Raw genomic sequence first — 14,468 nt, forward strand, 5'->3', positions numbered from 1 at the left:
ATATCTGATGAGCTGCCAGGCATCAGGGTGTCATCATAATAAGTTGTTGTTCATCTTATAGTGTCCTTGTGTACAACTTTTGGTTCCATAAACAAGTTATTCCTTCGATATCATAGGACATGTGGCAGGTTTATCTGTGACAGGGTGACAGCTGACAGAGTAAATTAGTGACAATATCCCGGTCATACAGGTCATCTTACACAGATACAGGTCATTTGACATTTAATCACAAAGCGTTGACCAAGACATGTTTTTACAGATTGGGAACATATGGAGCTGGCACCAGATAGCAAATATGGAGCCAGCTACATGGCCTTGGTAGGGAAAGTATAGTAGAGTTACAAAAAGCATGTTTAAAAGACTGAAGTACAGGCCCAAAAAGACATCACTATATTAATTTGACTGGTTAGATCGATATTTCTAGATCATATCAATCTGGTCCACAAAACATATAGTTTTAACCCTATAACGCCAAACGTATCATATATGATACACACATTACACTGATTTTTTAATAAATCAGTGTAAGGAATACTTGGACCAAGAACCTGTTGTATCATATCTGACACATCCCCACTTCCCCACTTACAGAGCCTCAGGTGGTCTGACCCAAAATGGCTGCCATCAACTAAACAGGAGAGGTTGATGCACTACTAACAAACAATTATTTTTTAAGCAGTTCGGGTATGTTTTCCTAGTATATCTTTACTAATATTTTGAAATAAGTGTTGGATAACTTGAATGCACTTATGAGCTCTCAAAATTTAGCATTTGAGTTTGTTTTTTATGATGTCAAAAGTGTTTGTATCATATTTGATACTACAGGTCTATAGTCCTTTACGATTTGTATCATATTTGATACTACAGGTCTAAAAGATTTTTTTTCTTTTTTGTAATGTTAAAACCGACTTGATTTTTTTTTTTTTCCAAAATTTTATCCCACGATTTTGTAACCCTATTTTTTACACCCAGTGCCAATCTCTATGTAATCCTGGGCACTACACTCCCTCTGCCAACCTAGGGAGGCCAGGGCCGAGCTCATGCCTCCTTCAATGCATGAGAGCTAACTGACCTTCTTATCACCTGACAGGGGAGAGTTTCCCTGGTTGGACGTAGCGCGTGGAAGGAACACGTTATTCCAACCAGTTCCTTTCCCCTCCATCAGGCGCCCCGGCTGGCCAGGGGGAGGCAGTAAAACCGACTTGAAATACCCCTTTTAATACCCCTTGTATCAAATATGATACAACAAATAAATGATACAAAGGAATGTTAAAAAAAATAAAACAAAATCAAAAATGTTTTAAGACCCAATAAAGTGTCCCTTTTCAAATGTTTTGAATTTTCTGACCTTTCCTTCATAGTTCAGGTTCTAGAGGTTATCAATGAGCATTTCTTTTTAGATGTTTGAAAGGAACTGAACACGGCGGGGCACAAGGTAATGTAGCCTAAGTCAGTGGTTCTCAAACTTTTTCATGTCAAGGACCCCCTAATCTCTCAAGAACAGATTCTGAGATAGTACAAACAGCAGAGGGCGCTGTTTTTCATTCTCATTTGGCTTTGGGTTCCCAGATTGAGGACCCCCAAATAGGCTGCATGCATAGCAGCCATATTGGATAGAAATTGGGCCTCTTCATACTTCCTTAACAGGTGTTACCAATGATACTAATTAAGGCTCTGTTGTTGGCTCACTGGAAACAACAGTGGGTCTCAAAGTGTGGTCCAGGGACCCTCATGGTTCCTTGAGGGGGTTCTCAATGGCCCATAACGGATGTGTAACTCTGAGAGTGTACAAATGCAACGTTCCATTTGTACACTTGTTGCGGGTGTCCTTGAAATTAAAAAGTTTGAGAACCACTGTGCTACACTAAATGGAACAGAGCCTTCATTAGTATCATTGGTAACACCTGTGAAGGAAGTAAGGAAGAGGCCCAATTTAGTTCTAATATGGCTGCTGTGCATTGAGCCTATAGAGACTTATTAGCCCACGGACCCCTTTTGAAAAGATATACCAGGGACCCCCATAAGAGAAGATTTTTAGGGCTCTAGCAGTGATTCTCAACCATTTTAATTTGAAGGACCCCCAGTTTGACATGCATTGGGCTACGGACCCCAATTTAAAGGCATTTATGTCTCTGGGACCCCAATTTATATCGTAAAATCAATGTTAATTTAACTCTGAGAGTGTACAAATGGAACCAAATGGACCCGTTAGGGTCCATTTGGTTCCATTTGTACACTCTCAGAGTTACAGACCCGTAAGGGTCCATTTGGTTCCTAACTATCCATCATTTAGCTGGGGACCCCCTGGAACTCGAGGGGACCCCACTTTGAGAACCAATGGCATAAGTTTGTGTTAAAAGTTGTTATGTTTTGTACAGTATTAAAGCTGGTTAGATAGTAATCATTGCTATAGAGTGGGGCGGCAGTGGCTCAGGGGTAGAGTGAACTGGAAACCGCAAGGTTCCCAGTTTGATCCCGGGCTGGGGGGCTCCCTCAGAGTTAGTGTCGAAGTGTCCTTGAGCAAGACGCGGAACCCCTAATTGCTCCCGATGAGCAGGTTGGTGTCTTGCATGGTTTCCTCCGCCATCGGTGTATGAATGTGTGTGTGAATGTAATGCACAATCTATGTAAAGCACTTTGGATAAAAGCGCTATATAAATGCACCATCTACCATTTATAGAGTGTTTGTTCAGTAACAATGGTCTCCCTGTCTCTCCAACTCCGTAGTAAACAGGAAATACAGTTTTATGTGAGTTGCCAGTTTTCATCAGTAGAGAGTAGGCTACCCATTTATCAGCTTCAATTTGATAGTGTTCCAGTTCCAATTTTGTCTGCTAATTTCTTCACCACTGTTTATCCTGCGTTCTGTATGAGTTCTCTCTCCTGATTGAACAAAATTGGTATCCCTACATAGCTGGAGAGACGGGGAGACTCCTGTTACTGAACAAACACTCTATAGCAATATATAGCAGTACTATAGAGCTATGAAACACTTATTTTGGGGACCCCCAGGGGTCCTTGAGGGAGTTCCAGGGGGTCCCCAGCTAAATGATGGATAGTTAGGAACCAAATGGACCCTTATGGGTCTGTAACTCTGAGAGTGTACAAATGGAACCAAATGGACCCGTTACTCTCAGAGTTAAATGAACATTGATTTTACGACATAAATTGGGGTCCCAGAGATAGAAATGCCATTAAACGGGGGTCTGTACGTAGCCTAACGCATGTCAAACTGGGGGTCCTTGAAATGAAAATGGTTGAGAATCACTGCTAGAGCCCTGAAAATCTTCTCTTATGGGGGTCCCTCCCTGGCATATCTTTTCAAATGGGGGTCCGTGGGCTAATAAGTGTCAATTGACATGAAAAAGTTTGAGAACCACTGACTTAATGGACCTTTAAAATGAGATGTTGCAATGCACTGTATGGCACTTCGTAACTGTTACCACATACACCCACGTAAAGAAGCAAGCAATCAGCATGCTTAAAACAGATTAACCTGAGCAGTAGGCTATAGCTTTGATCCACTCCTCCTAGTCTGTTTTACTTGGCAAGCTATTCAACAGATGCACAAATAAAAGGCCAGAGGCACGGAGAGATGAAGCTCTTGATTAATCAAAGGTGGTTTTGACACACTTTATGTCGTTGTTGTCGGGCAGAGAAACCTCTTATCTCCATAATTAAACTTTTGGGGTTTTGTAGTAAATCAATACGCTACTTGATCATAGAGCGTCACACAAAAGCAGTGGTGGAAAAAGTACCACAATGTAGAAGCACTCTGTTACAAGTAAAAGGCATGTGTTCAAAATGTTACTTGAGTAAAAGTACAAAAGTATTGGCATCAAAATATACTTAAAGTACCAAAAGTAAATTACTAAAATGTTTGAAAATAGCAGATCTACAAGCTCACAATGCGTCGCCATGCGACGCATTGTGAGCTTGTAGATCGGCTATTTTCAAATAGCCTATGTATAAAATAGGGCTAAAGTGGTTAATGTGTGTTTTATAATATAACAATTTATATCTACAAAGTAACTAGTAACTAAAGTTTTCAAATAATTGTAGTGGAATAAAAGTACAATATTTGCCTCTGAGATGTAGTGGGGTAGAAGTAAAAGTATTGAAAATGGGAAATAAATACTCCAAAGCACAAATTACACAAAAGTGTACTTAAGTACAGTACTTGAGTAAATGTACTTAGTTACTTTACACAACTGCACAAAAGTAGCTACTTTTGCTGTTTTGGAATTTGAATCCTGCAAAGTAACAGTTTTGGACATGTATGAGGTTTCCACCCGACAGAGACGACATAGAGATTAATGGGAGAGATTGACGAAAAACATTCCCCCCCCCTCCCCTGGCTGGTCCCATTGCTCACTGGAACTGTGACACACAGTTAGTGTTTACAAACCTCAGAGGCAAGGCCTCATGTGGGTGGGGAACCTCCCCCCTTATGCATGATTTATAGCCTACTTAGTCACACGAAGAAGGTGTCTCCGATCTACAAGCTCAGAATGCCTCGCATTGCCACGTGTTCTGAGCTTGTAGATCGGCCCATCGGTATAAAATGGGGCTTTACTGTTCCTCTGGGGCGTGGGAAGGTCTCCATAGTAACGGTACCGATGATTAAGGATGTCCCAATCCCTCTTGCGCTGCAATAATTGCAAAAAAAATGTATTCATCTCACTCTGTTAGTTAAGACAGCACTTTTATAGGCTTTGACACAGCAGGGATGATACGTTGAAACGTATTTATATTTAAAACTCTTTTATATATTTTTTATCCTACGATTTGGCAACCCTTTTTCACCCAGTGCCAATTGTCTAAGTGATCCTGGGCACTACACTCCCCCTGCCAGCCTAGGGAGCCCAGAGCCGAGCTCATACCTCCTTCAATGCATGAGAGCCAAAACCCTTTTTTTTTTGTTGTGAGGAAACTGTTCCAACTTCAATCTGCACACAGGAAATGCCAACACAAAACATAACGCCCCCCTCATTCCATCCAATGACCCCCCCCCCCTGTGGTCCCGTGGGGTTGTAGCGTTTAATTAGTCAGTGAATAAGGTGGGACACAGCAGATAACACTAACATACACTTAAATGCCAGTGGTGGAAAGTAACAATTTTGAGGTATTTTTTACTTTACTGGAGTATTTCCAATTTTCAGTACTTTTACTTCTACTCCACTTACATCTCAGAGGCAAATATTGTACTTTTACTCCACTAAAATTATTTGTTACTAGTTACTTTGTAGATTTTGATTATTATTACAATACAGTAACCACTTCAGCCATTTGAAAATAGCCGATCTAAAAGCTTGTAGATCGGCTATTCTCAAAAGATTTTTTACATTTTATACATTTGAAAACTTGTGAAATGGGACACTCTGCATAATGACTACTTTCTACTTTTGGTACTTTAAGTACATTTTGATACCAATTCGTTTGTACTTTCCCTCAAGTAAATTTAGAATCCCAGACTTTTACCTGTAACAGAGTACATTGGTTGCAGTATTGATACTTTTACTTAAGTAAAGAATGTGAGTACTTTTTCCACCACTGTTTAAATGTCACAGTGACAAAATGGACCTGGTCTTAACATAAGCACATGGAGTTTCACAACACCAACACACACGGGCCATGATTGTTACCTAATTCCACTCCCAACAAACTGTGACTCTCTCCCTTCCCTCCCATCCCTACAGGGGTGGAAAGTAACCACTTTAAGTACATCTACTCAAGTACTGTACTTAAATACTGTACTTGACCGTACAGTAGTGGCACTATGTTACACTTTAATTCAGTATTTCAATGTTATCTCCCTCCTCTCCCCTCCATCCAGTGGGGGAAAGTAACTAAGTAGCCTACAGTACATTTACTAAAGTACTTAAGTTTGTGGTATTTGTTTCACTTTTAATTATTTCAATTTTTTTACACACTTCTACTCCACTACGTCTCAGAGCCAATTAATGTATTTTTTACTAGTTACTTTACAGACTTATATTATTAATACAAAACACAATTAGCTGATAAAGGCTCATTATTATAGGTTAATCCAGCAGCAGCAGAGAACGTCATTAAAATCAGCCCCACCCCTTCCACCTGCAACTTTAAAGTGATGAACTAATGCATTACTAATACAATACTATACATACAGTATGATTGTGTGAAATGGACCATTCTACATAAGGAGTATAGTCTTACCTTTGGTACTTTAAGTATCCTATATTTGGATGTCAATACCTTTACTTCTTTTATACCTTTAGTTCTTCTACATTGTGGTATAGCTACACTTGTACATGAGTTCAGCAGCCTGACAGCAGGCGGCGCAGACTTTTCTGGCTCTTCCTGAACACACCTGTGGATTATACCAGGGACAATGACTTGGACTTTAGCCCCCCCCTCGGACACACCTGTGGACTACACCAGGTACAAATGACTTTTTGTTGCACTCCCTCATGGAGCTACTTGCGGATTATACTAGGGTCAGTCCACTCTAGGTGGACACGCACTGACCTTTTGCACCTTAATCCCTTGTATAACGCACTGACTTTTTTTTGGTCTTTTTTTATTGTGCTCCTTTTCCTCTAAGCACCTTAACGTCCATTGTCTATCATGCACAGTATAAGTATAACATGCACAGTATACAATACATTGCTGCTATGCTCAGGCATCTTAGTTTAGTTTTTTTAGTTTTTTATTATCTCAGGTAATTTGTAAATATGTAGATAACTTGTCTGGCCTTCTGTTGCTCTCTTGTTTTGATCTCCTTCCCACCTGCCCCCCACCCTCTTCTTCTCCCCCCCCCCCCCTCTTCTTTCTATGGAAACTAACGTTGCGATGGGAACGATGTACAAAAAAGAATTTCACCCACTTTTTTACCTTGTAAACCTGTGATGTGACAATAAAACTGATTCTGATTCTGATTCTAAAGGTAGTGTAAGTGATATTTTTGGGTTAAAACAAAAAGTTTTTTGTTAAAAGGTTAAAGCACTATATTGTAATAATAATCATAGAGTGTTTGTTAGTCACAGGGGTCTCCATGTCTCTCCAGCTCTTTAATAAACAGAAAATAAAATTTCAGGTGGGTTGCAAACTTTCAGCCAATCAGGAGAGAGTACCCATTTATCAGCTTCAATTTTATAGTGTTCCAGTTCCAATTTTGTCTACTCATTTCTTTGTGTCATCCCTTCCAATTTCACTTGTTTATCCTGACCTATATCCTTATATGAGTTCTCTCTCCTGATTGGATAAAATTAGAATCCCGACCTGAAAATGCATTTTCTGTTTCTTAAAGAGCCGGAGAGACAGCGAGACCCCTGTTACTGAACAAACACTCTATAGCAATTATTACTATTAGAATATATAGTTATTTAACACTTATTTTAACAAAGTAATATCACTCAAGTACAGCGTTCATTTACGGGGAAAAAAACAAAAGGTTTGAGGTTTCTTCCCGACAGCAACAAATTGCTACTTTTACTTAAGTTAAAAGGAAAGATATCAGAGAACTTCATCCTCTCTCTCATGGGCTCAGCATGTGGCAGTGTGTGAGTGCATTGCCCACAATCTGCTTAGCGTCATGATTACACCATGGAGAAAACAGCTGAGCACAAAATGTCATTTCAGAGCCCATACTGGACTGCTGTAAAAGGGATCATATTCTGTCATAACATCACTGTGTAGGGAATGACTAGTTATATTGCCTTAAGTCCAATGTAAGACTTCACTGTACGACCATGCCGCTCGCAAGAAAATAAAAATATATTCAACCAAAAGCATGACTTAACAAGGTTGTACTGTAGTAGGCCTACTGTATGTCGTTGCTGTCGGGCAGAAACCTCTTATCTCCATATTCTAACTTGTTGTGTTTTTTTTGTAAATTAACACCCTACTTGATCATCCTAGTGTCACACAAAGTAGCAGATCTACAAGCTCGAAATACGGTGCGAAGCGACGCGTTTTGAGCTTGTCGATCTGCTACTTTTGCTATTTTAAAATTTGAATCCTGAATAGTAACAGTTTTGGACATACAAGGTTTCCACCCGACAGAGACGATTATGACAAAGAATAAAATTGGGCTTCAACCATTATAGAGCCAAAAGAAAACAACAAACATGAAGGAGGTGACTCATTTATTACAGGTACTGAGGGTAACATGACATTTTAGAGTGACCATAGTTTCAAAAACCCAGACCAGGACCCTTCCAAATTCAAAAATAAAGAAAATAGCAGATCTACAAGCTCACTGTGAGCTTGTAGATCTGCTATTTTTGCTACTTTTTACATTTTCTTTGACTTCTTTCTTTCACTTGGTGTTTTCATCAGGTTGGGGTGACTGACTGCACCTTTCAAAGCGAACAGAACATGATAAACGTATCAGCACTCAAAACAAGTGTTGTTATTATGACTGTGGTGAAAACCGACACAATGTGCTGGTGAATGTTGAAAACCGGGACATTCGAGTGTTTTAGAGTGTCAGGACTCTAGACATCCAGCTTGGTCGTTCAGTCTGTGAAGTTTTCTTTTGATTGGTCGTTCAGTCTGAGAAGTTTTCTTTTGATTCGTCGTTCAGTCTGAGAAGTTTTCTTTTGATTCGTCGTTCAGTCTGTGAAGTTTTCTTTTGATTGGTCGTTCGGTCTGCGATGTTTCTTTCGATGTTGAAGGCAGTGCATCAGGTACTGTTGGCACTTCAGAATCAGCCAATCAGTTCCTGATGCAGTATCACCCACATCTGAAAGCTCCTGTCTTCAACCCCTCTCAACACAGGTGGGGGGGGGGGCAACTACACTTCACCCACCAAACGTAGAGGGCAACCGCTCTTCACCCCTGAACACTGAACACAGGGGGGGGGGGGCAACCACAGTCGGCAGCGTTTACAACACGTTTGGTCCACCGGGGATAACAGTAAGTGATGCAAAAAAATAAAAGAAATGGCAAGCTTTATTCTTTTGAAGCGACAATGAACACAATACCACATACTGTAACAGTAACACATCAGTGTAAGCCAGCTTGGCAGCAGAAGCATCTGCAAAGTGAATTCATGCAAATGTTAAAAAAAAATGGGCGTGCATTATGAGGATGGGAGCAAACTTCAAAAGACTGTCCAATAGGGGGGGGGGGGATTTGAAAAGAAGTGGGGGGTGGGAGTGGGGGACACACAAGGGGACGAGGCTGTGACGAGGACGGCCTGAAGGAAGGACGAGCACACAGATGGGGGGTGTGTGTGTGAAATCGCAGTGACATCTTCATTGAGAGTTGCGCTCCCCTCCGTTTCTTCCTTTCCTGTGTGCGCTCCTCGGGGGCAAGCGGTCCTGCGCTGAAGGGCCCGGGCCCGGTGAGGACAGAGAAGGCAGAGGCGCTGGGTTTAGCATAATCCCAGAGGCCATTGTGAGAGGAGCTCGTCAACGACTCACAGTTGCCAGCTGAGATTTGACCAAAACGCAGCAGAGCACCGCACGGTGGAAGAGGATGAGACAGGACAGGTGGAGGTAGAGGGGGGGGTTGGAGGTGGAGGGAGAGTTGGGGGGGAGGGAGGGTGTAAAGTAACTAAGTACATGTACTTAAGTACTGTACTTGAGTACAATTTTGAGGTATTTATTTTGTACTTTACTTGAGTATTTCCAATTTCCAATTATTTTACTTCTACTCCACTACGTCTCAGAGGCAAATATATTGTACTTTTACTCTACTACAACTATTTGAAAACTTTAGTTACTCGTTACTTTGTAGATTTCGAGTATTACTACAAAACATACATTAACCATCTCAGCCCTATTTACATTTCGACCATTCGAAAATAGCAGATCTACAAGCTCACAATGCGTTGCATCGAGATGCATTGTGAGCTTGTAGATCTGCTATTTTCAAAATCTTTTTAAACACTTGAAAACTTGAAATGGGACATTCTGCACAATGAGTACTTTTACTTTTGGTACTTTAAGTACATTTGGATGCCAATACTTTCATACTTTTACTCAAGCACATTTTGAATTCCGGACTTTTACTCGTAACAGAGTACTTCTACATTGCAGTATTGCTACTTTTACTTAAGTAAAAAATGTGAGTACTTTTTCCACCACTGGGGGGGTGACTACTTAACCACAGTGATGCCCAGCCTGTGGGAAGAGGCCCACTGGTGGGTCGCGAGGGTATTGCAAGTAATCATCAGGCTTAACCACGTTAAAACCCCCCAGCATCCGTGTTGTGGAGGGAAAGCTTTCGCAGAAAGCACCAGATCGACAAGCTCACGACTATTCTCAGCCAAAGCTTTCCCCACAATGACAGAAAATACACTAGTATCGAGCCCTGAGGGACTCCGGTCAACCACATAGGGTTCAAGTGGTCAAGGAGTCATGCGTGTGGATGTGGGAGAGGTGTGCAGCGGTGGAAAGTAACTAAGTACATGTACTCAAGCATTTAAATATGTTGATACTTTAAACCTCTACTCCACCCACATCATCTCAGAGGCAAATATTGCACTTTTAGTTACTACAGTATAGTTACTTTGCACATTTAAATTATGAATACAAAATGTACACTAACCACTTACCGGTAAGCCCTATTTTATAACTCGGTTATTCGAAAAATAGCTGACCTACAAGCTTTTAGATGTTTTTGAAAGTAAAAAAACTAAATGACTTGAATTTGGTATTAAAGTATATTTTGATGACAGTACTTTTGAATACACTTGAATACACTTTTGGTCACAGGGGTCTCTCCAGCTCTTTAGTAAACAGAATATAGTACATTTTCAGGTAGGTGACAACATTTAAGCCAATCAGGAGAGAGCACTGAAAATGGATGTTCTGTTTAATAAAGAGCTGGAGAGACATGGGAGACTCCTTTTACTGAACAAACACTCTATAGCAATGAGTACTATCAGAATATAGAGCTATTTAACACTTATTTCAACCAAAGTAAATCACTTACCCTACCTTTAAACGCATCAAGGCAAAGTATATAAGTAGTACAACATATGCGTACTTGCAGGTGTACTGCACATGTTGCCCGGGTTACCTCAGAGATGTCAATCAATGACCTCTCGTCTTTCCCTTCCTTTGAAAGTAATCGATTCCTCTTTTGACCTGAAACAGTCACGGGATAAAAGGATCAAGGCCCGGCCACCAGGTGGCGACCTTCGATTCATACACCCCTTCTCTAGTTGGTGCAGAGGTCATTGTTACCTCTCACTCTAAACCACTTAAGCCCCCTGTTGTCTTAGAAAACTGAGTCACAACTGTTACTTTTTACGTCAACACACCAAATATCTTCGCCGAAAATAGCCGATCTACAAGCTCACAATGCGTCGCATTGTGAGCTTGTAGATCTGCTATTTATTGGCTGATGTTCCCAGAATATGGACACTGCGGGTTCAAGTGGTCGAGGTCAAATCCTTCCTTCTCTACGAAAATTTTTGTTTTGAGGAGACGAGAGTCTTCCAAGTGCGTTGTGTAGGCGAGTGGTTCTCAAAGTGTGTGTGCAGTGTTTGTGTGTGCGTGTGCGTGTGTGTGTGTGTGTGTGTGTGTGTGTGCGTGCGTGCGTGCGTGCGTGCGTGTTGGGTGCCCGTTGAACACACTGCAGAATCTCTCCAGGTGAATGTGAGAATTTAAAGCACCATCACAGTTGCCTGCAGAGATTACCCAGTCTGCCCCTGAATTATTTGCTCACACACACACACACACACGCGCGCGCACACACACACACACACATACACAGACACACACGCACATGCATGTACACACTGTTCTGTGATCTGTGTGTGCGTGTGTGTGCGCATGGTGGGGGGGAATTGAGTTTGTCATGATGAGCGCTGGGGGGGGGGGGTTTAAGTGTCTTGCTCAAGGACTTCGACACATAAACTGGGAGGCGAACCTTCTGGGCTTCTCAACCCATTCAACTATGGCCGCCCCAAACACACACATGCCAAAAAGTGTGTGTGTGTGTGTGTGTGTGTGTGTGTGTGTGTGTGTGTGTGTGTGTGTGTGTGTGTGTGTGTGTGTGTGTGTGTGTGTGTGTGTGTGTGTGTGTGTGTGTGTGTGGGCGTATGGGTGTCACATCTATGGGAGTCAATTGGCAGCAGATGGTTAACATGGATCTGGATAAAGAGCCGCGGTGCGACCCTACCCCCCCACCATCTTCCTAAAGGTCGTCCGTAACCATGGCGACCAGGCCAGGGCACGTGCCTTCTATTGTTGGCCGGTATCCTCCAGGGTCAGCCACACACGCGCCACACCAGAGGTCGAGGGTCAACGCTGGCCTCTCGCTGGGGTCATGACTCATCAGCCTTCGACCTCTGACCCCTGCAGACCCTGAAACAAATTGAGAGATGGGGGGAGAGAGAAGGAAGAGATAGCATGATTATTAGATTTATTTTTCTCGGACCACGAATCGACCACGAATGTACAGAATGTTGTTTAGACACAGATGCTCTGGATAAAAGCATCTGTCTGAATGCCAGTGGTGGAAAGTAACTAAGTACATGTACTCAAGTACTGTACTTAAGTACAATTTTGAGGATTTTTTACTTTACTGGAGTATTTCCATTTTTCTATACTTTTACTTCTATTCCACTACATCTCAGAGGCAAATATTGTACTTTTACTCCACTACAATTATTTGAAAACTTTAGTTACTAGTTACTTTGCAGATTTTGATTATTAGGCTATTACAAAACATACATTAACCACTTCAGCCCTATATAGCTACATTTCGGCCATTTGAAAATAGCAGATCTACAAGCTCACAATGCATCGCGATGCGACGCATTGTGAGCTTGTAGATCTGCTATTTTCAAATGGCTTTTAGACATTTTAGACATTTGAAAACTTGTGAAATGGGAAATTCTGCACAATGAGTACTTTCTACTTTGGTACTTTAAGTACATTTTGATACTAATACTTTTGTACTTTTACTCAAGTAAATTTTGAATTCCAAACTTTTGCTTGTAGCGGAGTACTTCTACATTGCAGTATTGATACTTTCACTTAAGTAAAAAAATGTGTGAGTAATTTTTCCACCACTGCTGCTAAATGCCTACATTGTAAATTGAGAGATTTAAAGTTAGTGGATATGAATGAATTGTAACACATCACATCATTTCTGGACATGAGACCAAATAGGAACTAGTTGTCCTTCTGGTTTATCCACTGGAAGCGTCTAGTAAACTTGACCCCAGTTGGCTCTGTACTTGGATCGCTCTTTCCCCCCCTTGAACACATCACAATGTGAGCTTGTAGATCGGCTATGTTTGCCCCCAGAAAAGGGATGCTAGGGTTCAAGCGGCTTAAGTCCCATTTGAAAGTGGCCAAGCTTGTAGATCATTTTTGCAAATCTTTGAATAAATCGTTTTTAAAGCGAACATTTGTAAAATATTTTTGTTCCAGGGACCCGCAGAAGCAACGATTTGAGTTACAAATGTTCACTTTAAAATATATATATATTCAAAGATGTGCACACATTTTCACAATTTTTCAAAAATAGCAGATCTACAAGCTCATAGCGGTGCCGCGCTATGAGCTTGTAGATCTGCTATTTTTGAATAGCCAAAGAGATCTAAAAGGACAGAGATGCGTTCCTGGATTGAATGGGTTGAAGCAGGTCTATGAACAGTGTGTGATAGAGTGGAAGATGACAGCACAAGTTTTACTGTATGTCCCCCTCTTGTGGTCATGTATGATGTCTGAACAATTTCATACTTGATGTGTAGGCCTACTGTTACTGTACTCTGTGTGTGTTTCATCTGATTTTCATAAAATTCATGAATGATTCATAAAAGAAGCCTATTTAACAAACGTTTTCTAAATGAATTTATACAATTCATCAGTTCACGTTGGGAAAAAAAAAACGATTACTTAATGATGGATTATTAAAAATACCCGGTATTTAAATATTGCACAAATACAAACTATCTACTCAGGTACTATAAAATAAAATACATATTTTTTTAAATGCATTTTATTGCTGAAACATTATTTCTATAAAATATTCTTTATGGCCGTGCATTGTTCAGGTTCATATCATATTTAATGGCGCAACCTTTAATGTTATGTCATTACACTGTAAAATCCTCACTTCATTTATTGTAACTCAAGAGTACTATTCAAATGTAACCAAATGTACCTGTACATTGTATTAACATGATTTCAGTGTACCTTGATGAGGCTCATATGACAAAGAAAAATATAAAAAATAAATGAAAAAAGTAATTGAAAAAACACGGTCTCCTCACGTATTATAAGGACAATATCAGTCACCAGAACCAAGGACGGGTGTTTCTGATGAATCTAACATGGTTAAAATGGAGTTTGAAGTTACAATGGGTTTGTATAGGAAGGGGGCATGTCTGATCAAATGAATATCAAATATCTAAATACTGAATCAAGCAACTTAAAAACGGTCCGGGGTGCTCCCAAAAGCCTGAGTAAATGATAAAATGACCACTTAAAAAAAAAAAGTTAAATATCCCTTTAACC

Source organism: Gymnoscopelus braueri, assembly GCF_963280865.1.
Source record: "Gymnoscopelus braueri genome assembly, chromosome: 14".
NCBI classification, from domain to species: domain Eukaryota; kingdom Metazoa; phylum Chordata; class Actinopteri; order Myctophiformes; family Myctophidae; genus Gymnoscopelus; species Gymnoscopelus braueri.